At 36.3% G+C, this 27,385-nt stretch overlaps 1 long non-coding RNA gene across 8 annotated transcripts in view; it reads left to right on the forward strand.

Moving 5' to 3' along the window:
- The window catches only part of LOC147359196 (uncharacterized), a 224,404-nt gene that overhangs the window by 179,196 nt on the left and 17,823 nt on the right, over nt 1-27,385 (forward strand). For all 8 annotated transcript variants that reach the window (XR_015140589.1, XR_015140590.1, XR_015140594.1 and 5 more), the window contains 3 exons: nt 10,877-10,932; nt 15,379-15,556; nt 20,323-20,491. This is a non-coding gene — a long non-coding RNA (uncharacterized LOC147359196). The remainder of the gene's footprint in view (nt 1-10,876; nt 10,933-15,378; nt 15,557-20,322; nt 20,492-27,385) is intronic.

Raw genomic sequence — 27,385 nt, forward strand, 5'->3', positions numbered from 1 at the left:
CCATGTCTTGGCTATTATAAATAATGCTGTGATGGGAGTATAGATATCTTTTCGAGTTAGTGTTTTCATTTCTTTGAGATAAATACACAGAAATATAATTGCTGGATCAAGGGTAGTTCTAGTCTTAATTTTTTAAGGAATTTCTGTATTGTTTTCCATAATGACTGCACCAATTTGCATTCCTACCAACAGTGAAGAAGGGTTCTATTTTCTCTATATCCTGTCAACACTTATTATTTCATATCATTTTGATAATAGCTATTCTAACATTCATGAGGTGATAGTTTATTGTGCTTTTGATTGCCATGTCTCTGATAATTAGTGACATTGAATACCTTTTCATATACCTGTTAGTCATCTTTATGTCTTCTTATATATCTACTCAGTTCTGCCTATTTTTAAATTGTATTGTTTTTGCTATTGAATTGTATGAGTTCTTTATATATTTTGAATATTAAACCCTTATCAGATATATGGCTTGCAAATATTTGCTCCATTTTTATAGGCTATCTTTCCATTTTATTGATGGTTCCAATTTGCTGTGCAGAAGCTTTTTAGTTGATGTAGTCCCACTTGTTTATTTTTGCTTTTGATTTGGAGTCTAAAGATACTTTATTGATTTGAGTAAAATCAGTAAATTCTAATCATGAAAGTGGAGCTGTCATATTCACATTATATTTATCCAAATTCAACTACATGTATTAGTATATTTATTTGGTGCTGACCAGAAAACCAGAACCAATTAAATTCTGTATTGGAGAGAGAGAGTGCATAGTGTACTCACAGAGTGTAGTTTATGGTGATTTAATGGGCTATTAAACATAATTTCTACAACATGCAGTATTCTCCTTTGTAGTTATTTTAAAACATAGCCTATGTTAGAGATGATTTTACTATGGTATTAAAATAAGTGTTTTTCTATGAATTATATTAATTTTGCATGAAGTGAAGTCAAATGAAGTCGCTCAGTCGTGTCCGACTCTTTGCGACCCCGTGGACTGTAGCACACCAGGCTCCTCTGTCCATGGGATTCTCCAGGCAAGAATACTGGAGTGGGTTGCCATTTCCTTCTCCAGGGGAATCTTCCCAACCCAGGGATCGAACCCAGGTCTCCTGCATTGCAGACAGACACTTTAACCTCTGAGCTACCAAAGAAGCCTTAATTTTGTGTAATAAACTCTAATTCATTAGCTTTGTACCTACCCTTAGCATTCTGCAAAAAGCTTTAACTAGTACAGAACTGGATTTTTTTATGGTGATATGCTTATAAGTCTGTTATTTCCTAGATTGTTCATGTTTATATAGTTTAAAATATACTCGTATTTTATTCATGTGCATACACATTGTTATAAATGATAGTTACTACTCCCCCAACTCCAGAAACTGCGAGGAACCTGAAATATGCATTCTACATTTATAATGAAAACAACAACACAATATCAACTTAAAAGTGACTTGCCCTGGATTACTCATAAAGCAGAAAAACTTGCCATAGAAATGCTTTGAAAGCCTTGGAAGAAATGTGCCATCAAAATGCAAATGTGTTTTCACTTAAAAAGAAAAAAAAAGTCTCTCTGGAAACTGGTTTACATAGGATTTGGAGTTAACATTCCAGTTTTTCAACTGATTGAAACCATTGGCTATTTTATTTACCAATGTTCTTTGGACTTAGTACCATCTGCTGTTCATTGTTAGAGCATGCAAAATTCCTGGGATTATATATCCTCCAGCAGATTTCTTTGTTATGGTCCATTTTTGTAGGCTGTTGGTTCAACTTTTCTTGGTAGCTCCAGTATTTTTTGCTAAAATCTATGTTTTGGTGTAGTTCTTCTATGACCTGAATTACAAATTCCTAATTTCCAGAAGAAATAACAAAGCATAGGTAAGTTTAATAGCTTATTCTGACCTTGTTAACCACACATTGTTTTTTTTTGCTTTTGATAACTACATTCATTTATCATCCTCTCATTTTCACTTCTTCCTTGAACTAAAATCATTTCACTTACGTTATTACCTAAGGTATTGTTAGGCAGTACTTTACTCCATCAGTTACTTAGTGTAAGTCGCTCAGTCGTATCTGACTCTTTTCAACCCGTGTACTGTGGTTCACCAGGCTCCTCTGTCCATGGGATTCTCCAGGCTAGAATACTGGAGTGGGTTGCCCTTCCCTTCTCCAGGGGATCTTCCCGACCCAGGGATCGAAACTGGGTCTCCTTCATTACACTAAATATAGTCTTTCCTGATCTGTTGCTTATTGTCATGGGTTGATGGTGTCTCTCCTGTTACTGCTCAAAAAAGACTCATTGGAGTCTCAACTCCCAGTATCTTAGAATGTGACCTTATTTGGAGATAGGTTCTATACAGAGGTAATCAAATCTCCAGAGGCTAGGAGAAAGTCCTGGAACAGATTTTTCTTTAGTGCCTGGAGAGGGAGCATGTCCCTGCTGACACGTTGATCCCCTATTTCTAGCCTCCAAAACATTGAGAATAAATTTATAAGTCACTCAGTAAGTAGTACTTTGCTATGGCAGCCCTAACAAACTAATATTTACTCACTAATCTTATTGCCCATTGTATTTCTTCATGTCCTCTCCTGTGTGCCCAGACTTTCCTGATTATTTGATTTTTTATTATTTATCATGGGCTGTCCTTCTCACACATCAGTATATTCAAAATTTATTGTTGTTTAGTCACTAAGTTGTGTCTGACTTTTTTGCAAATCCATGGACTGTAGCCCACCAGGCTCCTCTGTCCATGGGATTCTCCAGGCAAAAATACTGGAAAATACTGGTTGCCATTTCATTCCCCACGGGATCTTCCTGATCCAGGGATTGAACCCTCATCTCCTGCTTGACAGGCAGATTCTTTACCACTAAGCCACCTGGGAAGCCGTATTCAAAATTTACCTTTTATTTAAGGTCCTATATTTCAAATGCAAGATTGTTTATGAAAACTTCATAAACAATAAACTTCTCATTAAATTAGGTATGTTTTCTCCTTGATGTCCCATTTTGAGACTCTTTGCTTAATCCCAAATGGCTAGGTAGAGATTGTTTTCATCACCATAGTAGATATCTTGGGCCCATGTATTCTGGAAAGATTTGTTAAATGAGATTTTGGAAGAAGACATGAGATATGCACATGGAAACTGATACATACAGGTGGTAAGAAGTCCACATTTATGGTGCAATGAGTGGGAAAGTTCTCCCTATTTAAACCAAGCTCAGTTTTTGGAAATTTCTCCAGAGGCCTGAGGACAGTTTTTTCTTTATTCTACTTATCCTGGCTCTTCCTAGGTAGCAAAACCACTGCAAAACTGTTCTTTTGTGTTTTATCCTAGTTCACTTTCTTTTAATACTTGGCCTTTAATATGAGATTTATTTGGGGGTGCAGTAACGACTTAGCGATTAAACCACCACCATGATCTAATTTATTTTCTCCAAGTCAGTTTTTCCATCTCCATTCAAATAGAATGATCTATATCTCTTTGATTGTGCAGTGAGTCATCTGTTGATTGATTTTGGGGTTTTGTATTGTAACTCCTGATGGCTGAGGGTACCAGTTTGATCCCTGATGTGGGGGGTAAGGGGCTTCCTGGTTGGCTCAAGTAAGTAAAGAATCTGCCTGTTGATGCAGGAGACACAAGTTCGATCCCTGGGTCAGGAAGATCCCATGGCGGAGGAAATGGCCACCCCCTCCAGTATTCTTGCCTGGAAAATTCCTGTGGACAGAGAAGTGCAGGTGGGTTGTACGTAGGGAGCAAAGATCCCACAAGTCTCATGGCTGAAACACCAAAACATAATAGAAGCAATATCAATATTGTAACAAATTCAATAAAGACTTTAAGCACACCTGCAAAAAAAAAAGACTTTAAAAATGACTTTTCTTATTTTTATGTTTTCTTGCATCTTTTTTTTGTTTGTTTTAGTATATGTGCTACTGAAATGGGCACTACATACCAATTTCTAAATAGCCTATTGATTTCTTTATTGTGGTAACATTGGCTTATAACATGTATGTTTCATGTGTAGAACATTATATTTCTACTTTAGTATACACTAAAGTGTGCTACCTGATAAAAGTTTAGTTTTCTTTCATTAACGTGCAATTGACTCCTTTTACCCATTTCACTCTCTTCCCACATTCCTTGCACTGTGATAACCACTACTTTATTCTCTGTACCTAAGTATTTGTTTCAGTCTTGTTTTATTTTTATGTTCCACACATGAGTGAAATTATATGGTATTTGTCTGCCTTCATCTAACTTATTTCACTTAGCATAATATGACCAAGGTCCACACATGTCACAAATGGCAAAATTTTATTTTTCATAGCTGAGTCGTATTGCTGTGTCTCTGTGTGTACAGTATCTTATCCATTCATTGCATTGCTTTCATATCTTGGCTGTTGTAAGTAATGCTGCAATTCACATAAAGGTGTATATATCTATTTGAATTAGTTTTTTGGTATTCTTCAGATAAATACCCAGAAGTGGAACAGCTGAATCATATAATAGTTCCATTCTTAATTTTTTGAGGAATCTCCATACTGTTCTAATCAATTACAATAAGAAGCAAATCAGTACAGCTATGTTTTCTGACTTGTTTCTTATTGTAATTGATTAGAACTTACAGAAAAAAAGAAATAAAGATCAGACTAGGAATCCTTACTAATTCCTTTTTGAATGGAAATTTCTATTAACTGTTGCATTAAGCACCAGTAAGTGTGAAAATTTTATTGACTGTCTTTTTCACCAACTCATGAAATGATTATGAAGTAGTTTTCTTTTTATCAATAAGTTCTTTTGGCTTCACATGTGGGTCAATTTTAGTAATTTATATTAGCAAATGAGCTTTTCTATCCTTTACTATAATTTCTAATTTTAGTCATAGAAACTATTGTAATCAAATAATTCTATTTTATAGAAATTATTATAATCAAATAATTTAATTAATCCTTAATTAAATAGAAATTTGTTTCTAGATATATTTCTTCATATCTAAAACTGTACAAATATATATTACTACTTCTGTTGCTTAATAGATTTATGTTTTTTTAAATTTTATTTTATGTTTTTGAAGTGTGAAAGTCGCTCAGTCACATTTGACTCTCTGCCACTCCATGGCCTGTACAGTCCATGGAATTCTCCAGGTCAGAATACTGGAGTGGGTAGCTTATCACTTCTCCAAGGGATGTTCCTAACCCAGGTCTCCTACACTGCAGGAGATTCTTTACCAGCTGAGCTGCTAGGGAAGCCCTTTATGTTTTTATCCTTATACTTATATATATATCCTTATATATTGCTATTTATGTTACTTAATAGATATGTTTTTATTTTTTTAAGCTTTTATCCTTATACTTTTTTCTTCCTAAATTCTTTGCATTTTATTATTAAAAACCTTTTTTCATTGAGATAGAATTGACATATAACAATGTATTAATTTCAGATATACAGAAAATGATTTGATATTTGTATATATTGCAAAATGATAACACAGTAAGTGTAGATAACATGCATCATCATCTATTCTCTTAGCAACTTTCAAATATACATTAACTATAGTCATACTGTATATTACATACTCATGACATGTATTCTATAACTGTAACTGTGTACCCTTTGACCATCTTTACTCATTTTGTCCATCCTCCCAACCTCTGGCACCACCGTTTCCTCTGTCCCTATGAACTCCAGTTTTATTTGCTTGTTTTAGATTCCACATAGAAGTGAGATCATATGGTATTTGTATTTTTTTCCTCTTATTTCACTTAACATAAGTCCCTCAAAGTCCATCTATGTTGTCACAAATGGCAAAATTTCCTTCTTTTTATGGCTGAATAATATTCCCTTGCTTATACATACATATAAAATGTCTTTATCCATCCATCTGTCTGCAGCCACTTAGGGTAATTCATGTCTTGGCTATTGTAAATAATGCTGCAGTGAACATGGAGGAATAGATATTTTTTCTAGTAAGTAATTCTGTTCCCTTCAGATAAATACCCAGAAGTGGAATAGCTATATCATATGGTAGTTCTATTTTTAATTTTTTAAAAAAATTCTCTACTGTTTTCCATAGTAACTACACCAATTTACATTCCCAGAAACAGGACACAATCATTCCCCTTTCTCTGAATCCTTGGCAACACTTGTTATTTCTTATCTTTTCAATAATATCAATTCTAACAGGTATAAGATGCAGTCTCATTGTGGTTTTGATTTGCATTTTTCTGATGATTCAGATCAGATCAGATCAGTTGCTCAGTCGTGTCTGACTCTTCGAGACCCCATGAATTGCAGCATGCCAGGCCTCCCTGACCATCACCAACTCCTGGAGTTCACTGAGACTCACGTCCATCGAGTCAGTGATGCCATCCAGCCGTCTCATCCTCTGTCGTCCCCTTCTCCTCCAGCCCCCAATCCCTCCCAGTATCCGAGTCTTTTCCAATGAGTCAACTCTTTGCATGAGGTGGCCAAAGTACTGGAGTTTCAGCTTTAGCATCATTCCTTCCAAAGAAATCCCAGGGCCGATCTCCTTCAGAATGGACTGGTTGGATCTCCTTGCAGTCCAAGGGACTCTCAAGACTCTTCTCCATCACCACAGTTCAAAAGCATTAGCAATGTTGAATACCTTTTCATGTATCTGTTGACCATAAGTATACTTTCTTTGGAAAAATGTCTTAATCATATCCTCTATCCATTTTTACATCAATATTTTCTGTGGTTTTGTTTGTTCTACTATTGAATGAGTTTTTTAAAACACATTTTGGATATTAACCCACTATCAAATATATGATTTGCAAATATTTTTATCCCTTTCAATATGTTGCCCTTTCACTTTGTGGGTGGTTTCTTTTGTTGTGTAGAGCTTTTTAATTTGATATAGTCCCACATGTTGTTCATTTTTCTTGCCTTTACTTTTGTTGTCAAATAGAAAAAGTTGAGCTATTTCAAATCCTGAAAGATGATACTGTGAAAGTGCTGCACTCAATATGCCAGCAAATTTGGAAAACTCAGCAGTGGCCACAGGACTGGAAAAGGTCAGTTTTCATTCCAATCCCAAAGAAAGGCAATGCCAAAGAATGCTCAAACTACTGCACAATTGCACTCATCTCACATTCTAGTAAAGTAATGCTCAAAATTCTCCAAGCCAGGCTTCAGCAATACGTGAACCGTGAACTTCCTGATGTTCAAGCTGGTTTTAGAAAAGGCAGAGGAACCAGAGATCAAATTGCCAACATCCGCTGGATCATGGAAAAAGCAAGAGAGTTCCAGAAAAACATCTATTTCTGCTTTATTGACTATGCCAAAGCCTTTGACTGTGTGGATCACAATGAACTGTGGGAATTTCTGAAAGAGATGGGAATACCAGACCACCTGATCTGCCTCTTGAGAAATCTGTATGCAGGTCAGGAAGCAACAGTTAGAACTGGACATGGAACAACAGACTGCTTCCAAATGGGAAAAGGAGTACGTCAAGGCTGTGTATTGTCACCCTGCTTATTTAACTTATATGCAGAGTACATCATGAGAAACCCTGTGCTGGATGAAACACAAGCTGGAATCAAGATTGCCGGGAGAAATATCAATCACCTCAGATATGCAGATGACACCACCCTTATGGCAGAAAGTGAAGAGGAACTCAGAAGCCTCTTGATGAAAGTGAAAGTGGAGAGTGAAAAAGTTAGCTTAAAGCTCAACATTCAGAAAATGAAGATCATGGCATCCTGTCCCATCACTTCATGGGAAATAGATGGGGAAACAGTGGAAACAGTTTCAGACTTTATTCTTTTGGGCTCCAAAATGACACCAGATGGTGACTGTAGCCATGAAATTAAAAGACGCTTACTCCTTGGAAGGAAAGTTATGACCAACCTAGATAGCATATTGAAAAGCAGAGACATTACTTTGCCAACAAAGGTCCGTCTAGTCAAGGCTATGGTTTTTCCTGTGGTCATGTATGGATGTGAGAGTTGGACTGTGAAGAAGGCTGAGCACCGAAGAATTGATGCTTTTGAACTGTGGTGTTGGGGAAGACTCTTGAGAGTCCCTTGGACTGCAAGGAGATCCAACCAGTCCATTCTGGGGTTTCTTTGGAAGGAATGATGCTGAAGCTGAAACTCCAGTACTTTGGCCACCTCATGCGAAGAGTTGACTCATTGGAAAAGACTCTGATGCTGAGAGGGATTGAGGGCAGGAGGAGAAGGGGACGACAAAGGATGAGATGGCTGGATGGCATCACTGACTCGATGGACTTGGGTTTGAGTGAACTCCGGTAGTTTGTGATGGACAGGACTGGCGTGCTGTGATTCATGGGGTCGCAAAGAGTCAGACACGACTGAGCGACTGGACTGAACTGAACTGAAAGCCAGTCAGATAGTTTATCACCTTAGTTTTCTTCTAATTTTATGATTTCAGGTCATTGTTCAAGAGTTTAATTCATTTTTAGCTAGTTTTTATTTGTGGTATAAGATAATGTGACTGGTTCTCAGCACCATTTATTGAGACTGTCCATTTAACATTTTATATTCGAAGCTATGTTGTCATAAACTAATTGACTAATTTGTGGATTTATTTCCTGGGCTCTCTATCCTGTTCTATTGATCACTGTCTCTATTTTAAAGCCAATACCATACTGTTTTGATTACTATAGCTTTGTAATATAGTTTGAAATCAGGAAGTGTGATGACCCCAACTTTATTCTTCTTTTCAAGATTGTGTTTGCTAATTAGGGTGTTTTGTGGTTCCATACAACTTTTAGGTTGTTTTGTTCTACTTTTTGAAAAATGTCATTGAAGTTTTGATGGGAATTACATAAATTGTAGGTTAGTTTGGGCAGTATGAATGCTTTAACAATATTAATTCTTCTAATCCATGAACATAAAATATTTTTTCATTTTTTTTTTCTTCAGTTTCTTTCATCAAGGTCTTAAAGTTTTCTGTGTACAAGTCTTTCACCATCTTGGTTACATTTCTTCCTTTTTTTTTGGATGCAATTGTAAATAGGATTGTTTTCTTAAATTCTCTTTTTAATAGTTTGTTACTAGTGTGAAGAAGTGCAACAGAGTTTTGTATACTGATGTTGTATGCAGCAAGTTTACTGAATTCTTTTATTATAATATAAATTTTTGGTAGTTTCAGATTTTTTAATATATTTTAATAATTTTTTAATATATTATATCATTGGCAAATAGTGACAATTTTACTTTTTTTGAATTTGGATATCTTTTATTTTGCATATTTATTTAGCCTAATTGCACTGTCTAGGACTTCCAATAGTATGTTGAATAAGTGGCAAGAGTAGGCATCCTTGTCTTGTTCCTAATCTTAGAGATAAAACTTTTAGCTTTTCACCATTGTGTATGATGTTAACTGTGGGTTTATTATATATGGCTTTAATATGCTGAAGTGCATTATCTCTGTACCCACCTTGTTGAGAGCTGTTATTATAAATGGATGCTGAATTTTGTCAGATGCTTTTTATGCATCTGTTGGACAATCATATGATTCTTTATTCAATTTGTTAATGTGGTGTATCATAACTGATTTGCTGATGTTGAACCATCCTTGAATCCCTTGAATAAATCCCATCTGTTGGACAATCATATGATTCTTTATTCAATTTGTTAATGTGGTGTATCATAACTGATTTGCTGATGTTGAACCATCCTTGAATCCCTTGAATAAATCCCATTTGATCATGGTGTAGGATGCTTTTAACATATTATTGAATTCAGTTTGTTTTATTTTTTTGAGGAGTTTATGTTCTGATGAGACTACGTTCATCAGGGATATTTGTCTATAATTTTCTTGTGGCATCTTTAACTGGTTTTGGTATCAGAGTAATGTTGGTTTTGTAAACTGAATTCAAGAGTGTTCCCGCCTCTTCTGTTGAGAAAGGTTGGTAATAATTCTTCTTTAAATGTTTGGTAGAATTTACCAGTAAAGTCATCCACTTCTGGACTTTTGTTTGTTGGATGCTTTTATGATTCGATTTCCTTAGCAGGTATTAAATTTGTACATGCTTCAGTCATAGTGGATTGTGTGTTTCTAGGAATTTTCCAATTTCTTCTAGCTCATCCAATTTGTTGGTATATAATTGTTCACAGTAGTCTCTTATGATCCTTGGTTTCTTTGTATCACTTGCAATGTCTTCTCTTTCAATTCTTATTTTGTTTGAGTCCTTTCTCTCTCTCTCATTTCTCCCCACCCTTGAGATTAGCTGAAGTTTTGTCAATGTTATTTATGTTGTCAAAATTCAGCTCTTTATAGCATTGATTCTTTTTTTACTTTAGTCTCTATTTTATATATTTCCTTTCTGATCTCTGTTTTTTCTTTTCTTCTACAAGCATATCTCAGGAGATTTTGTGAATTTGGTTTTAGACCACTGTGATAAAGAGAATATCACAATAAAGTGAATCACATGAATTTTGGGGTTTCCCAGGGCATATGGCAGTTATGTTTGCACTATATCTTAGTCTATTAAGTGTTCAATAGCATTATGTTTAAAAAAAACAAAGTATATATCTTAAATAAAAATACTCTATTGTTAAAAATGTTTAACATCATCTGAGCCTTCAGCAGGCTATAATCTTTTGCTAGTAGGGGTTTAAAATATTGCAAGAATTACTAAAATGTGACAGAGACACAAAGTGAACAAATACTTTTAGGAAAATGGCACCAGATATACCTGCTTAGTGCAAGATTGCCACAAATCTTTAATAAGAATCACAATACCCATGAAGTTCAATAAAGTGAAGCTAAATAAGATGCGCTGTGCCTATACTACCTTTGTGTTTAAATTTTTGTTTTTCTAGTTCCTTGAAGTATAAATTTAAGTTGTTTATTTGAGATTTTTCTTGTTCCTTGATCTAGGCATTATCCCAGGAATTTTCATCTTAGAACGGCTTTGATGCATCTCATAAGTTCTGGTATGTTGCATTTATATTTTCATTTGTTCCAAGGTTTTTTAAATTTCTCTTTTGATTTCTTCTTTGACCTTTTATTTAGTAGCATGTTTAATCTCCATGTATTTATAAATATTCCACTTATTTTCTTGTGATTGAATTTTTGTTTCATACTAATGTGGCCAAAAGGATGCTTAACTAGGATTTCAGTTTTCTTAAATTTATTAAGACTTCTGTTGTGGCCTAATTTATGATCCCTCCTGGAGAAAGCTCTATGTGCCCTTGAGAAGAATGTATATTCTCTTGCTTTTGTATGAAAGGTTCTGAATATGTCTATTAAGTTCTTCTGATCTAACATGTTGTTTAAAGCCAGTGTTTCCTCATTGATTTTCTGACTGGATCATCTACTCATTAGCTAAAGTGTGGTATTAAAGTCTCTTACTATTATTGTACTATTTTCCCTTTAAATCTGTTTATATGTGCTTTATATATTTAGATGCTCCTATATTGGGTGGGCTTCCCAGGTGGCACTTGTGGTAAAGAACCTATCTGCCAATGCAGAAAACATAAGAGATGCAGGTTCAATCCTGGGGTCAGAAATATACCCTGGAGGAGCACATGGCAACCACTCCAATAATCTTGCCTGGAGAATCCCACGGACAGAAGAGCCTGGCAGGCTATAGGCCATAAGGCCGTGAAGAGTCAGCATAATTTATAAATGTTATATCATCTTCTTGAACTGAGCCCTTTATCATCATGTAATGACTTTCTTTGTATCTTATTAAAGTCTTTATCTTAAAATCTATTGTTTCTAATACAAGTATGCTGCCCCAGATTTCTATTGGTTTCTATTTGCATGGAATACCTCGGCCCAGACCTTTATTTTTAGTCTATGTGTGTCCCTATATCTAAGATCTTCTGTAGGCATCATATAGTTGGTTCCTGATTTTTATCCATTTAGCTACTCTATGTCCTTTGATTTGAAATTTTAGTTCCTTTACAATTAGCAATTATTGATATGTATGTACTTATTGCCATTTGTTCATTGAGATTTCTGACTGTTTTGTAGCTTCTCTTTCTTCTCTAGCTCTATTACTTTATATGGTGCTGCTTTATAGTGGTGTGCTTAGCATGCTTTTTTTGTGTATATACTATAGAGCTTTGCCTTATGGTTATCATGAGGCTCACATAAAACAATTTATAACAGCCTATTTTAAGTTAATAGCAACTTAAGTTGGAATGCATCCCAAAGCTCTATATATTTACCCCCACACACATTTTGTTTTTAATGTCTTAATTTATGTATTTTTATATTGTGTATCATTAACTAATCACTATAGTTGTATATACTACTTTTGTCTGTTAACCTTCATACTAGCAATATAAGTGATTAATGTACTACTTTACAACATGAGATTATTCTAAATTATTCTGAATTTTACTATATATTTACCATTATCAGTGAGATTTATACTTTCGTGTATTTTGCTTTAGTAAGCACTTTTCATTTCTGCTTAAAAAATTCCCCTTAACATTTCTTGTAAGGCTGGTCCAGTGCTTTAGCTTTTGCTTGTCTGGAAAACTCTCTCAATACTTCATGACAAATTTATTCTTTTATAGGCAGTTATGTGTAAGTCTCTTGTTTTATTTCTTTTTAGTAGTTAATGAAATTTTACTTTTACTATACCTTGGTCAATCTATGCCATTTGATATGTAGTATTTTTATTATTTTATAAATTGTTTTCGGCTGTTTCAGATTTTCTCTGTTTTTCTGGTCAGAACATTAATTTTTAGTTCCCATGGTTGGGATATGCTTTATTTTGTTGTGTTTTACTGTTTACCTTTTTCACATTATGGAGAATTACAGATTTTAAGGTTTTATTTAAGGTTGAAGAGATGATCAATTTTAGCAAATGTCCCTTGACAAAATATGAAAGTCTTTCTTTCCTTTGTAGGGTGGAAAGTTAGTTTTATCTTTTTGTTTACTTTTATTTATCTGAGCAAAAACCTTATACTTTTTTCTCTTCTTGTTTGTATACTTGCTCTGTTAAAGGCGGAAAATTGTTAAGATCTCTCACTATAATATTTTCAGTAATTTGTGCTTTTTATTTGTTTGTGTATGTCTATCTGAACCTCGGAGGCAAAGTATTGAGTGAATCACACACCTCAATACACAGTGCAGGATCACGGATGGTTCTGTAAGGCCTTATGCTCTTTTTCTGATTTATACATTTATTCATTTTAATCCTCATCTTCTATTCGACCTATCCCCCTCTTTCATCCCAAACTCAATTCTGTCTAGTTTTGCAGATGTCCTTTGGATTGTATATATGTTTGTGAAACATGAATTGTTTTATGTACATTGTTATTTTTTAAATTTTTATAAATGGTAATGTAAATTACATCACTTGTTTCTCACTTTTTCATAAAATATTGTGCTTCTATGACAGTTTTGCTGTATATGCGGCTTTTAAAGTAGGCTTGGTTCTCAACAGTCGTTATGTATGTATCTACCATGTTTATTTCACGTATTCTCTCAACGGTGGGCACCCAGGTCACATTCAACTCCATGAAATAAGTTGGCATAAATTTCCTTATATATTTCCCCTTATGGACTTCTTTTAGGTTATAGAGGCAAGAGAAGGGTGCCCAGATGGAAGGATATCAATATACTTAATTTAACAGATTTCTCAGAAGAGTTACACAGTCTGCACTTAATCAACAAAGTATGAAGATCCTCATTCTCTAATCCCAGCCATTTGGCCTTAGCCAGATTTATAACTTTTGATAGTCTGAAGGGTATAAAAATGATGTCTCATTTTAATTTGTTTCTGATTATTATGTGCTCTGAGCATATATTTAAAAGTTGAGACCTTTTAAATTTCACTTTCTATATTTTGTTTGCTTTTACCTTTTGCCTATTTGGTACTGCTATTCTTCTTTTACCTCTTTCATTTGTAAAGCTTCTTTTATAGTCTAGACTAGGGGTCAGCAAATTTTGGTCTCTGGCCCAAATATGACTTGCTGCCTGTTTTCATACAGCCAACATGCTAAGAATGAAGTTTACATTTTTAAATGACAGGGCAAAAATGAAGGGAATAATAATATTTTGTGACACATGAAAATTATATAAAATCAAAAATTTTAGTGTTGGTAAATAAAGTTGTATTGAGCACAGCCACGCTCATTCATTTCTGTATTGTATATTGCTGACTTTATGCTACAATGACAGTGTTTAGAGTTTAGTTCCAACAGAGATTATATGACTCACAAAGCCTAAAATATTTACTAGCTTTTCCCTTTATGGAAAAAGTTTGCCGACCTCTCATCTGAGGGAGTCTCTGATTGATTTCAGACATTTTCAATTTTGCCATCATGTTCTCTAGTCAAGAGCCATTATTTTGCTATAATCAACTTAATCAGTTAAAAGTTTTTTTCTGATATTCCATACTTTTAAGATTATGTTTAAAAAGTTCATTTCCACTCCATTATCACAAATGTATTTTCTCACATTATCTATAATTAATTTTGTGATTTAACTTTTACATGTAGATATTTTATAAACCATGAGTCCATCTTTGCAAATTGTATTAACAAATGAGCTAATTTGAATTTTTCTCTGTATAGGGAACCAACTTTCCCCAAACAATCTAAAAAATTACCTGTTCCCTCTTTTTTATACGTTAATGTATGGTGTCATCTTTATTATGTATTATGTTCCTGTGGGTTCATGGGTCTGTCTCCAAGCTTTCTCTTTTGATCCAGCTGTCCCTTTGTCTATTTACTGGTTATTATAATAACTGGAAAGGTAAGTGTTCACCTTTTTTTTTTTTTTTATGTAGGTCAACTTAGTTATTTCCTCACTTCTATTTGTTCATGTAAGTTTTAGAATATGTTTGACTTTTAAATATTCCAAATGGATTTTTTAAATGCAGTTTATAGATTAAATTGGGGATATCTTTATAATGGTAAGTGGACTTGTCCACAGCACAGAACATACTCCATTTATCCAGGTAATTATTACATACTTTAGTGAAGCTTAACATTTAAAAACATGAAATTTTGTGTGATCTTGATAAAGGTAATTCCCAGTTACCTTACATTGTTGTTGCTATTGGAAAGATACATTTTCTTATATTTTTTTAGTTGGTTTTTGCTGTTACAGAAAATGCCATTGGTTTTTGTACATTGATTTTGTCTCTGGCGACACTGTTGTACTCTCTTATTTTTAATGTTTTTTAATTTAGTTGGTTTGTCTAGGTAGATGATGATGTTATATGCAAACAATAACATTTTTCTATCTTTCCTTCCACCCTGGTTCTTCCTCATTATCACTGTTTTTGCTGCTGCTATTATTAAAATACTTTATAGTATTGGCCAGGAGTTCTGACCCTATATTAAATGACACTGTTGTTGGTGGACATCCACGTTGTTTAAAAGGAAGTAACTTTTAACTTTCTTGTGGCTCAGTTGGTAAAGAATCCTCCTGCAATGTGGGAGACCTGGGTTTGAAACCTGAGTTGGGAAGATCCCCTGGAGAAGGGAAGGGCTACCCACTCCAGTATTCTGGCCTGGAGAATTCCATTGACTGTATGGTCCATGGCGTTGCAAAGAGTTGGACACGACTGAGCAACTTCACTCACTTCCAGTAAGTGTACTGTTTATCATAGTTGGGTTTTGAGTGTGTGTGTGGGGTGGAGGGGGCGGGGTGTGAATATAAACTTTAGCAAGTTAAGGTGATCTCCTTCCATCCTAGTTTGTGATTTTGTTCTAATGTGGAAGCTTTTCAGAAATTTGTTGTCTTTGTTGAGGCAATCAGATTTTTTCACTCCTTTTTATGTGGTAAAATATATTGTTTTTTTATGAGATATATTCACACATCATAAAATTTACTTTTAAAGTATATAGTTGGGTGATTTTTAGTATATCTATATATCTGTGAAGGATTCCCAGGTGGTAGTAGTGGTAAAGAATCTGCCTGCCAATGCAGAGACCTGTGTTTGATCCCTGGGCTGGGAAGATCCCTTGGAGGAGGGCACGGGAACCCACTCCAGTATTCTTGCCTGGAGAATCCCATGGACAGAGGAACCTGGCGGTCTACAGTCCATAGTGTTGCACCGAGGTGGACACGTCTGAAGCGACTTAGCACACACTCATATATCTGTGAAGCTACTACTTCAGTCTAATTTGAAAACATTTTAATCACTCCCAAAGGAAACTCTGTGACCTCGTTTCCCTGTGCCCCTAGCCCCTGGCAACCATAAAGCTGCTTTCTCCACCTCCATGGATTTGCCCATTCTAAGCATTTCATATAAATGGAATCATACAATATATTGCTTTGCATGTCTGGCTTCTTTCACATTGCATAGTGTCTTTCAGCTTCTTTCATGTAGCGTGTATCAGTACTTCGTTACTTTTAGAGCTGAATAATATTCCATTGTATGGATATACCATATTCTATTTATTTATCAGCTGAACATTTGGGTTGTTGCTACTTTTTGCTTGAATGAAGCATTTGGCTACTATAAACATTTAGATACCAGTTTGTACAAAGTTATATGCTTTTATCTTTCTTAGGTAAATACCTATGAGTGGACTCGCAGAGTTATAAAGTAATGATATTGAACTTCTTAAAGAATTACCAAACTATTTTTGAAAGCAGCTGCATTTTGTTTTTCATTCCCATCAGCAGTACATGAGTTTTCACATCTCACCTGTGCTTACTGTTTAGTCTTTTTTTTTTTTTTCTTTATTATAATCATCCTAGTAGGTGGACAGTAGTATCTCATTGTGGTGTGACTTGCTTTTCACTCATAGTTTTTTTCTTTATCTTCTTTCGAGAAATGTTTCTTTGCCCATATTTTTATTGGGTTATTTGTCTTGTTAGTGAATTTCAAGTATTCCTGCCAATCTGGATGCCTTTTATTTTTTCTTCTTGTCTCATTTCTCTTACTATAGCCTCCAGCACAATGTTGAATAAGTGTAGCAAGAGCAGACATTTTTGTCTTGCTCCTAATTTTAGGAGAAAGGCTTTCAGTATCTCTAAGAATGAAGTTAGCTGTGAATCTTTCACAGATATCCTTTACCTGGTTGAGGAAGCTCTCTTCTATTCTTAGTTTATTGAGTGTTTTTAATAATAAAGGGTATTGGATTTTGTCAAGTACCTTTTCGCATCTGTTGCCATGATAATGTTTTTAATCTTTTATTCTATTAGTATGGTGTATTAATGTTCATATATTGAGCCAACTTTGTATTCTTGGAATGAATTGCAATTGGTCACAGTGTATATTTTATTGTTGCTGGATTTAGTGTGTTAGTATTTATGGAAGATTTTTATGCCTGAAGTCAGAAAATATATTGGTCTATAGTTTTCTTTTCTTATAATATCTGATTTTGGGTTTAGGCTAATATTGATCTCATAGAATGAGTTGGAACATGTTCCTTTTCTATTTTTTTGAAAGAGTTTGAGAAAGTTTAGCGTTACATTTTCCTTCAACATTTGGTAGAATTAACGACTGAAGTTATCTCTTGTGGTATTTTCTTTGTGGGAATTTTTTTTATTAATTCAATTTCTTGTTGTAAGTGTATTCAAACTATTTTTCTTTTTATCAGTTTGGGTAGTTTGTGTCTTTCTAGGAATTTTTCCATTTCATCCAAGATATATAATTTGCTGGCATAAATTGGTAATTGTATTACCTTATAACCTTATTTAATTCTTTAAGGTCAGTAGTTATTTATCTTCTTTCATTTCTTATTTTAGTAATTTGAGTCTTCTCTCATTTTTTGGTCAGTGCAGATAAATAGGAGGATGGGTGCAATGAACTGGGAGACTGAGATTGACATATATACACTACTATATATAAAATAGATACTAATGAGAACCTGCTGTACAGCACAGAGGACTCCATTTTGTGCTCTGCAGAGACATAAATGGGAAGGATATCCAAAAAAGAGGAGATATATGTGTACATATGGCTGATTCAGTTTGCTGTATAGCAGAAACTGAAGCAGCAGTATAAAGCAACTATACTTCAACTCCAATAAAAAAATACATTTTCAATAAATAACCAAGATAGAGAATTATTTATATTGTATGATAACATATGTTTAAAGTTTGTGTACATACATAGGTCTATAGCTGTCTGTATATGTAGATTTAGGTATGTAAATCTGGGATGAGAAGGATATAGAGCACCTTCAAGATAGCGGTTTCACAGAGGAGAGAGGGAAGGAGATGTGCTTTCATGGCCATCAGTTGGTCTGTAACTATATTTAATGTTTGGTTTTCTAAAAAATAAAAAATAAAATAACCAAAATAAAATATGCTATAATGTTAATATTTATTATTTCTGAATTTGGGCACATGAGTTTTCATTACATTAGTCTCTCTGATTTTTTCATATGTTTGAAATATTTTATAAGAAAAATATTTTTAAGAATCTCATCAGAGTGGAACAACATGCTGACAATAACAAGATAAAAATTAGGGAAGATAAGTTACAAAAAGATTCTAACTTTAAATCAAATAGAAACCCCATCAATTGGATATATACCCAGTAGGGGGGCATGTGGGTTAAAAGAAGAATTTATTTCAGTATCTATGATTTGATTTGATTACAGTTTCATGTATCGATCCTACTAAAGCCTGCCAACAAATCTAATTTGTCCTAGAGCGGAACAGTATGAGTGAAATGTCGGAAACAGAAAAACGATAGCAGTATTCAACTTTTTTCAGTCAAAGCTTATGTCGCTCAGTTTTCTAGAAACTGGAAGCTGTTTAGAGAGACAGTGACCAGAATGACGAGAGGAACTCTGAGCTGCGTCATGTGCCTGGCTTAGAGACGACAAAGTTCAGGATGGACACGATGACCATCCTTGCTGTCTTGTAGAAGTAGAATTTGCCTAGTTTGCTGTGGCCTGAAGGGTAGAACTGGAGCCAAGAAATTGCAAGTAGATGAGTACAAACGTTACATTTCACCTCAAATGAACAGCTTTCTAGTTGGACTGGCCAAATATGACATTCCTCACCATTAAAATTGCTTAAGCGAAGACCCTGATTATTTGGTTGTGAATTTGTTGGTTGTTGGCTGGACTAGAACAGTCATTCCAGAAACTGGAGTTTCATGGACCAATAAAACTTCAAGTGAATAATTGGCAAGCCAACAGAAAGTTTCCAACCTACTATCTTGCTAACGAAGATGGTTCAGTTCAGCTCAGTCACTCATACGTGTCCGACTCTTTGCGACCCCATGAATTGCAGCACGCCAGGCCTCCCTGTCCATCACCAACTCCCAGAGTTCACTCAGACTCACGTCCATCGCGTTGGTGATGCCATCCAGCCATCTCATCCTCTGTTGTCCCCTTCTCCTCCTGCCCCCAATCCCTCCCAGCATCAGAGTCTTTTCCAATAAGTCAACAGATGGTTACAGAGACAAAAAATATACACCAACCCTATTTTCACCATTACTTACCAAAGTTAACTCCAGTTCTTTGGCCACCTCATGCAAAGAGTTGACTCACTGGAAAAGACTCTGATGCTGGGAGGGATTGGGGGCAGGAGGAGAAGGGGACGACAGAGGATGAGATGGCTGGATGGCATCACCGACTTGATGGACGTGAGTCTGAGTGAACTCCGGGAGATGGTGATGAACAGGGAGGCCTGGTGTGCTGCGATTCATGGGGTCGCAGAGTCGGACACGGCTGAGCAACTGAACTGACTGACCAAAGTTAATGCAGTACATTATTCCAGAACATGTTTTTCTTTTCAAGGAAAAAAAAAAAAGATTTACCATTTGTACTGATATTTTTTTAAAGTGTATATATATATATATACACTTATGTGTATATATAAACACAGCAAAAGAATGAAGTACTGAAAACAGCAAAAGGAATGAAGTACTATACCAATTAAAGGAGTATTTTCCGGGATTTGTTTAATTATGGAGAGAGTCAATTATGGAGAATGGGCAGTTCTACAGGCTCTTTCCTATTTAGTCAGAGATATTTCTTCTTTTGGACATGGATAAAAATATCTGGGAACAAGTTTCATCTGCATAGTGGTGTGTATATATATATATATATATATATTTATATTTAATGTTTTAAAATAGAAGAAAATATAAACCTATTTTTGTTTTTTGTTATATGCTATGTAAATCATTTCCTTGATTAGCTATATCAATTTGGGAACTCATACATATAATTGTATACTATGAAGTGGAATTTATGTATCCAAACAGTTCTTGAAATTTATTTTTGTTTATAGTCATTGTCAAACATACTACTTGGCCATGAGGTAAAAGGAAATTCCAAATGTCATTTCTTTTCATTTAGAATATACTTTGTGGGCTGGAAAAGCCAAATAACATCAGTGAATATAGTTCTATCTTCCCTTTGTGCCTTTCTGAAAGCCAGGTCTGCTAGAAGGAAGGAGCAAGGCAGTGGTTTCCAAATAACTGCTTACAAAGAGGACCACACAGCTTAAAAATAAGGACAGAAGTCCCACCAGTTGAATGCATCCACACCACGGGGAACATGGCTCCAAATGGCTGCTTACAATGAGGATCTCCAAGGTCAGAAATCGGTAAAATTGTGCTTCCTCACAGATCGGGCTGATCCAGCAGATACTGATCTACAACAGTGTTTCTTATTCTATGCACTTAAGAGTTTGGGCCCTAATTCTTTCTGGTCAAGGACTGTCCTGTGCGTTGTAGGATGTTTTACAGCATTCCTGGCCTCTATTTATTAGATGCCACAATTACTTCCCCCACTCCAGCTGTGACCATCAAGAATGTCACTGGACATGCCAAGCGTTCCTTTGGGACCACATTGCTCCCTGTTGAGAACCACCTGTTTAACAGCCCTTAGACTCTTCCCAGACTGGGGATCAGTCTTCTTGAACTGACCTGATGTATCTTAAAGAGGGTTTCTGATAGTAATCCTAGAATCACTCACTCTTTTTTATGATCTTTAAGCATAAATTAAAATAAAAAAGGGCACGAGAGCGGGCAGTTCTATAGGCTCCTATTTAGTCAGAGATATTCCTTCTTTTGGACGTGGATAAAAATATCTGGGAACAAGTTTCATCTGCATTTGAGTGTAGAGAAACTGGTGAACCTTTAAATACCATAGCTGCCCTTTTTGTATTCATCAGTCTTGATGAAGGCTGTGACCCTTTTATCATGCTGTTTCTTCTTTTTGAAAAATTACCTTGGAGTATCTGAGAAAACATTTTTAAGATGTGTAGTCTGACCATTACATTTCCATCATCCTCCAAGAGCCATAAAAAAAGTTAACTTCATTATTTGGGGAAAATCCCTACTTATTTAGGCAACTTTCTCTCAAACACATACATATGGCTTCTCTTATTCTGGGTTTGGCTTGCTGCCTGAATCAAAAGTAGGAACTGATCTGTATTTGCCTTTGAGAAAGGGATCTGTGACCTGACTTTTGTTTTCCAGTGCTGTTACAGCCATACACTACGCAGCTGTAAATAGTCTTTCTTGCTCATCCTAATGGAAAATTATACTTGGCAAATATAGTGTGAATCGCTCGACACAAGGCACCATTGGAACTTGTGAAAACAGCAAAAGGAATGAAGTACTATACCAGTTAAAGGAGAATTTTCAGGGATTTATTTAATTTTGGAGAGAATAAAGAATGCAGAGGTTGGAGCAAGGCATTATTTGCAAGAAGATATTTAGTGCCAGAGTAAGGCATTCATAAAATAAATTTCATACAGGTTGAAATCCATCTCAGTTTCTTCATAGGGCTGTGTATGGTGTTTGGATCCTATGCTTTCCAGAACTTTGACTCTTGTTTGTGCTCAGAACCTCATTTATCGCAATAGGAGAAAGAAATTCAAGTTAAGGTAGATGAACTTTCAGTGGTCTGCTCTGTGAAGGTAAATCACAAAGGTAGAGCTAGTAGCCCAATAGTTCTAAGATTTCCTAATCCCATGCATTGGAAATCATTCAGTTCAGTTTGGTTCAGTTTCTCAGTCATGTCCGACTTTTTGTGACCCCATGGACTGCAGCACGCCAGGCTTCCCTGTCCATCACCAACTTCCGGAGTTTACTCAAACTCATGTCCATTGAGTCAGTGATACCATCCAACCATCTCATCCTCTGTCATCCCCTTCTCCTCCTTCCTTTAATCTTTCCCAACATCGGGGTCTTTTCAAATGAGTCAGCTCTTCGCATCAGGTAGCCAAAGTATTGGAGTTTGATCTTCAACATCAGTCCTTCCAGTGAACACTCAGGACTGATTTCCTTTAGAATGGACTGGTTGGATCTCCTTGCAGTCCAAGCGACTCTCAAGAGTCTTCTCCAACACCACAGCTCAAAAGCATCAATTTTTCTGTGCTCAGCTTTCTTTCTAGTCCAACTCTCACATCCATACATGACTATTGGAAAAACCGTAGCCTTGACTAGACAGACCTTTTTTGGTAAAGTAATGTCTCTGCTTTTTGATATGCTGTCTAAGTTGGTCATAACTTTCCTTCCAAGGAGTAAGCGTCTGTCAATTTCATGTCTGAAATCACCATCTGCAGTGATTTTGGAGCCCCCCAAAATAAAGTCTGACACTGTTTCCCCAAATATTTGAAGCCATGAAGTGATGGGACCAGATGCCATGATCTTAGTTTTCTGATTGATGAACTTTAAGCCAACTTTTCACTCTCCTCTTTCACTTTCATCAAGAGGCTCTTTAGTTCTTCTTCACTTTCTGCCATAAGAGTGGTGTTATCTGCATATCTGAGGTATCGATATTTCTCCCAGCAATCTTGATTCCAGCTTGTGCTTCTTCCAGTCCAGCATTTTTCATTATGTACTCTGTATATAAGTTAAGTAAGCAGGGTGACGATATATAGCCTTGACGTACTCCTTTTTTCATTTGGAACCAGTCTGTTGTTCCATGTCCAGTTCTAACTATTGCTTCTTGACCTGCATACAGATTTCTCAAGAGGTAGGTCAGGTGGTCTGGTATTCCCATCTCTTTCAGAATTTTCCATAGTTTATTGTGGTCCACACAGTCAAAGGCTTTGGCATAGTCAATAAAGTAGAAGTAGATGTTTTTCTGGAACTCTCTTGCTTTTTCCATGATCCAGTGGATGTTGGCAATTTGATCTCTGGTTCTTCTGCCTTTTCTCAAACCAGCTTGAACATCTGGAAGTTCACAGTTCACGTATTGTTGAAGCCTGGCTTGCAGAATTTTGAGCATTACTTTACTAGCGTGTGAGATGAGTGCAATTGTGTGGTAGTTTGAGCATTCTTTGGCATTGCCTTTCTTTGGGATTGGAATGAAAACTGACCTTTTTCAGTCCTGTGGCCACTGCTGAGTTTTCCAAACTTGCTGGCATATTGATTGCAGCACTTTCACAGCATCATCTTTCAGGATTTGAAATAGCTCAACTGGAATTCCATCACCTCCACTCGCTTTGTTTACAGTTATGCTTTCTAAGGCCCACTTGACTTCACATTCCAGGATGTCTGGCTCTAGGTGAGAGATGACAGCTTCATGATTATCTGGGTTGTGAAGATCTTTCTTGTACAGTTCTTCTGTGTATTCTTGTCACCTCTTCTTAATATCTTCTGCTTCTGTTAGGTCCACACCATTTATGTGCTTATTGAGTCCATCTTTGCATGAAATGTTCCCTTGGTATCTATAATTTTCTTGAAGAGATCTCCAGTCTTTCCCATTGTATTTTTTCCCTGTATTCTTTGCAGAATAGATCACTGAGGAAGGCTTTCTTATCTCTCCTTGCTGTTCTTTGGAACTCTGCATTCAAATGGGTATATCTTTCCCTTAGCTTAGAAAAAATGGAGAGAGAGACTCAGTGTGGTGGGAAGTTTTTTTGCTTATGTTCTTTGTTTTGATAGTGAATGGGGCAAGACTTCTTGTTTTAAATAAAGATATTTCCAGAAGCAAAACAGACACTTGAAAGCAACTTTTAATATTTAAAATCTCCCCTGTGGCCTGATTACCTGGTTCATTTTCCTTCGAGGTGTTTGAGAATGAGGAATGTCCTTTCAAGAAGGTTGGTGTTACCACCTGAGTTGTGGATTGACCAAACTCTATAATGTATTCTCTTACGCCCTTTTCTTAAGAAAGTAAATAATTATCTATTACTTTCCAACAATCACTATCTGAATACATATTCAAGCCTCATTTTGTTGCTTTGGTCACAGTTGAAGGAAATTTTCCAATTATGACATGCAAATATCTTTGACTTACTTTTTACTACTCTTTTTCTCCCTACTTTTCAGATGTTGAGAATTTAATGATTATTTTCTTGATGTTTCTTTATCAGTATTTCAGATGAATGCCCTTTTATAAGAATTTACTGTTGGTTTCAGGAGGGTTCTTTGTGTGATACATAAACTGCATTTCTGCTAAATATGAGGATTTTTCTTATTACATTCCAATGAATATCATATATGCAAAATTTATATTTAGAGTAACCACACTGTTATTAGATTTTTCCCTTTATTTTTCTCTTAGGTTCTTACATAAGGATAGAAAGATTTTCTGCTCTCAAACTGGCCATGTGCCCTGTTGGAGCAAGTATTAATTCAAGATGGGTTTCCTGGGTGGCTCAGTGGTAAAGAATTCACCTGCCAATGCAGGAGATGGGTGATCCCTGGGTCAGGAAGATGCTCTGGAGGAGGAAATGACAACCCACTCCAGTATTCTTGCCCGGGAAATCCCATGGACAGAGGAGCCTGATGGGCTACGGTCCGCAGGGTTGCAAAAGAGTTGGATATAACTGAGCAACTAAACAACAGCAGCAACAAATTCCTTCAGGATAGATGGTAACTGATAAACCAACATGCTCGTAGCCCCAGGACTGCTTGAGTATCCAAGAGCTCAGTGGGAACGTGGCAATAAGAGAAAGAATGAGACGCACAGAGAACGTGAAGGTAGGCAGGTAGGAGAGGGGAGAGTTCTGACCCTGATGTCTGTAAAAGTAAAATGGGAGAAAGGAATTTTCTCTCTGGTGACACTGGGAGTGAGGGTAAAAATGGGAAAAGCGTACAAGTAAGGCAGTCAGGGATTATTAGCATATGAGCAAGTTACAGTAAAGACTTCTCTACAGGGTTGGTCCCTTGTACCACAGCTGACCTAACCTCATACCATGAGGAATTTAATAGACTGACAAAAGAACAGATAGCCAGCTTCTTAGACAAACTACTTATGATACTGTTAGGATGTAAAATGTCCTGGTCTGTGTTAGATATATTCCCAGGAGTGGTGGAAGAGCACCAATTCAGAAAAGGCCTGTGAAATAATTTCCACAGAAATTCACCTAAGAGGGCTCTGACATGGGTCTCACACCAAGTATCTCAGCCTGGAATGGTGAGCCATTCCAGGCTCCTGTGCAATCTATTCTCCAGATCTTCTGCAGCACCTGGATGTGGCCTCTGTTTTGTTGATCACTATACCTCTAGTGTCCCGAACTGTACTAAGCACATCAGATCAGATCAGATCAGTTGCTCAGTCATGTCCGACTCTTTGCGACCCCATGAATCGCAGCACGCCAGGCCTCCCTGTCCGTCACCAACTCCCAGAGTTCACTCAGACTCATGTCCATCGAGTCAGTGATGCCATCCAGCCATCTCATCCTCTGTCGTCCCCTTCTCCTCTTGCCCCCAATCCCTCCCAGCATCAGAGTCTTTTCCAATGAGTCAACTCTTTGCATGAGGTGGCCAAAGTACTGGAGTCTCAGCTTTAGCATCATTCCTTCCAAAGAACACCCAGGACTGATCTCCTTTAGAATGGACTGGTTGGATCTCCTTGCAGTCTAAGGGACTCTCAAGAGTCTTCTCCAACACCACAGTTCAAAAGCATCAATTCTTCGGCACTCAGAATTCTTCACAGTCCAATTCTCACATCCATACATGACCACAGGAAAAACCATAGCCTTGACTAGACGAACCTTTGTTGGCAAAGTAATGTCTCTGCTTTTGAACATGCTATCTAGGTTGGTCATAACGTTCCTTCCAAGGAGTAAGCGTCTTTTAATTTCATGGCTGCAGTTACCATCTGCAGTGATTTTGGAGCCCAGAAAAATAAAGTCTGACACTGTTTTCACTGTTTCCCCATCTATTTCCCATGAAGTGATGGGACCGGATGCCATGATCTTCGTTTTCTGAATGTTGAGCTTTAAGCCAACTTTTTCACTCTCCACTTTGACCTTCATCAAGAGGCTTTTGAGTTCCTCTTCACTTTCTGCCATAAGGGTGGTGTCATCTGCATATCTGAGGTGATTGATATTTCTCCTGGCAATCTTGATTCCAGCTTGTGTTTCTTCCAGCCCAGCGTTTCTCAAGATGTACTCTGCATATAAGCTAAATGAACAGGGTGACAATATATAGCCTTGACATACTCCTTTTCCTGTTTGGAACCAGTCTGTTGTTCCATGTCCAGTTCTAACTGTTGCTTCCTGACCTGCATACAGATTTGTCAAGAGGCAAATCAGGTGGTCTGGTATTCCCATCTCTTTCAGAATTTTCCACAGTTTATTGTGGTCCACACAGTCAAAGGCTTTGGCATAGTCAATAAAGCAGAAATAGATATTTTTCTGGAACTCTCTTGCTTTTTCCATGATCCAGCGGATGTTGGCAACTTGATCTCTGGTTCCTCTGCCTTTTCTAAAACCAGCTTGAACATCAGCACATAGCAGGCGTAATATAAAATATTGTTGAAAGAGACTGATATTCAGAGATCCTAAATGTCTCACTCAAGATTATACAGCTTAATCTAGCAATCATCAAAATCAAGGAAAATTCCAATCTAGCTCTAACTGGCTCCAAATCCATGTTTTTTTGTTTACTCATGCATAATGTAATTTAGCTTATCATTTTTAGCTAAGCCAAATTACGTGGTACATCAAAAGATACACAAAAGCTCTGAATAAAATGTTATGCAATATTTGATACATATAAGTAATTGATGAGACTTTATGAAGCATAATAACATCAACACGGTGAACTAGTTTAGATTAAAAACTAGAATGTTATTGACATCCCTGAATTTTGGGTGTATTCCTCCAACATTCCATCCTTCTACTACCATTCCAGAAATAACTGATACAGTATTGCCTATGCATTTTTTGGAGACTTCCCGTGTGGCCCTAGTGGTAAAAACCTGCCTGCCAATTCAGAATACTTAAGAGATGCCAGTTCCATCTCTGGGTCAGGAAGATCCCCTGAAGGATGCCAAGGCAAACCATTCCAGTATTCTCCCCTGGAGAATCCCATGGACAGATGAGACTGGTGGGCTACGACTATAGGAATGCAAAGAGTCAGACACAACTGAAGTGATTTGGTGCACATGCATGTATTTTTTTATTTTGTAAATATGATCATTTTATTAGATTTGTGACCTCAAACCAATATAGCGGTAATTATTATTTCAAGTGCTGGTTTTTATTTTTATTAAGTTTTTTTATTAAAAAATTTTTGTTTTACGTTGGAAT

This window comes from Bos grunniens, chromosome 14 (genome assembly GCF_055505025.1).
Source record: "Bos grunniens cultivar Pamir isolate PY7600 chromosome 14, Bosgru_T2T1.0, whole genome shotgun sequence".
Taxonomy (NCBI): domain Eukaryota; kingdom Metazoa; phylum Chordata; class Mammalia; order Artiodactyla; family Bovidae; genus Bos; species Bos grunniens.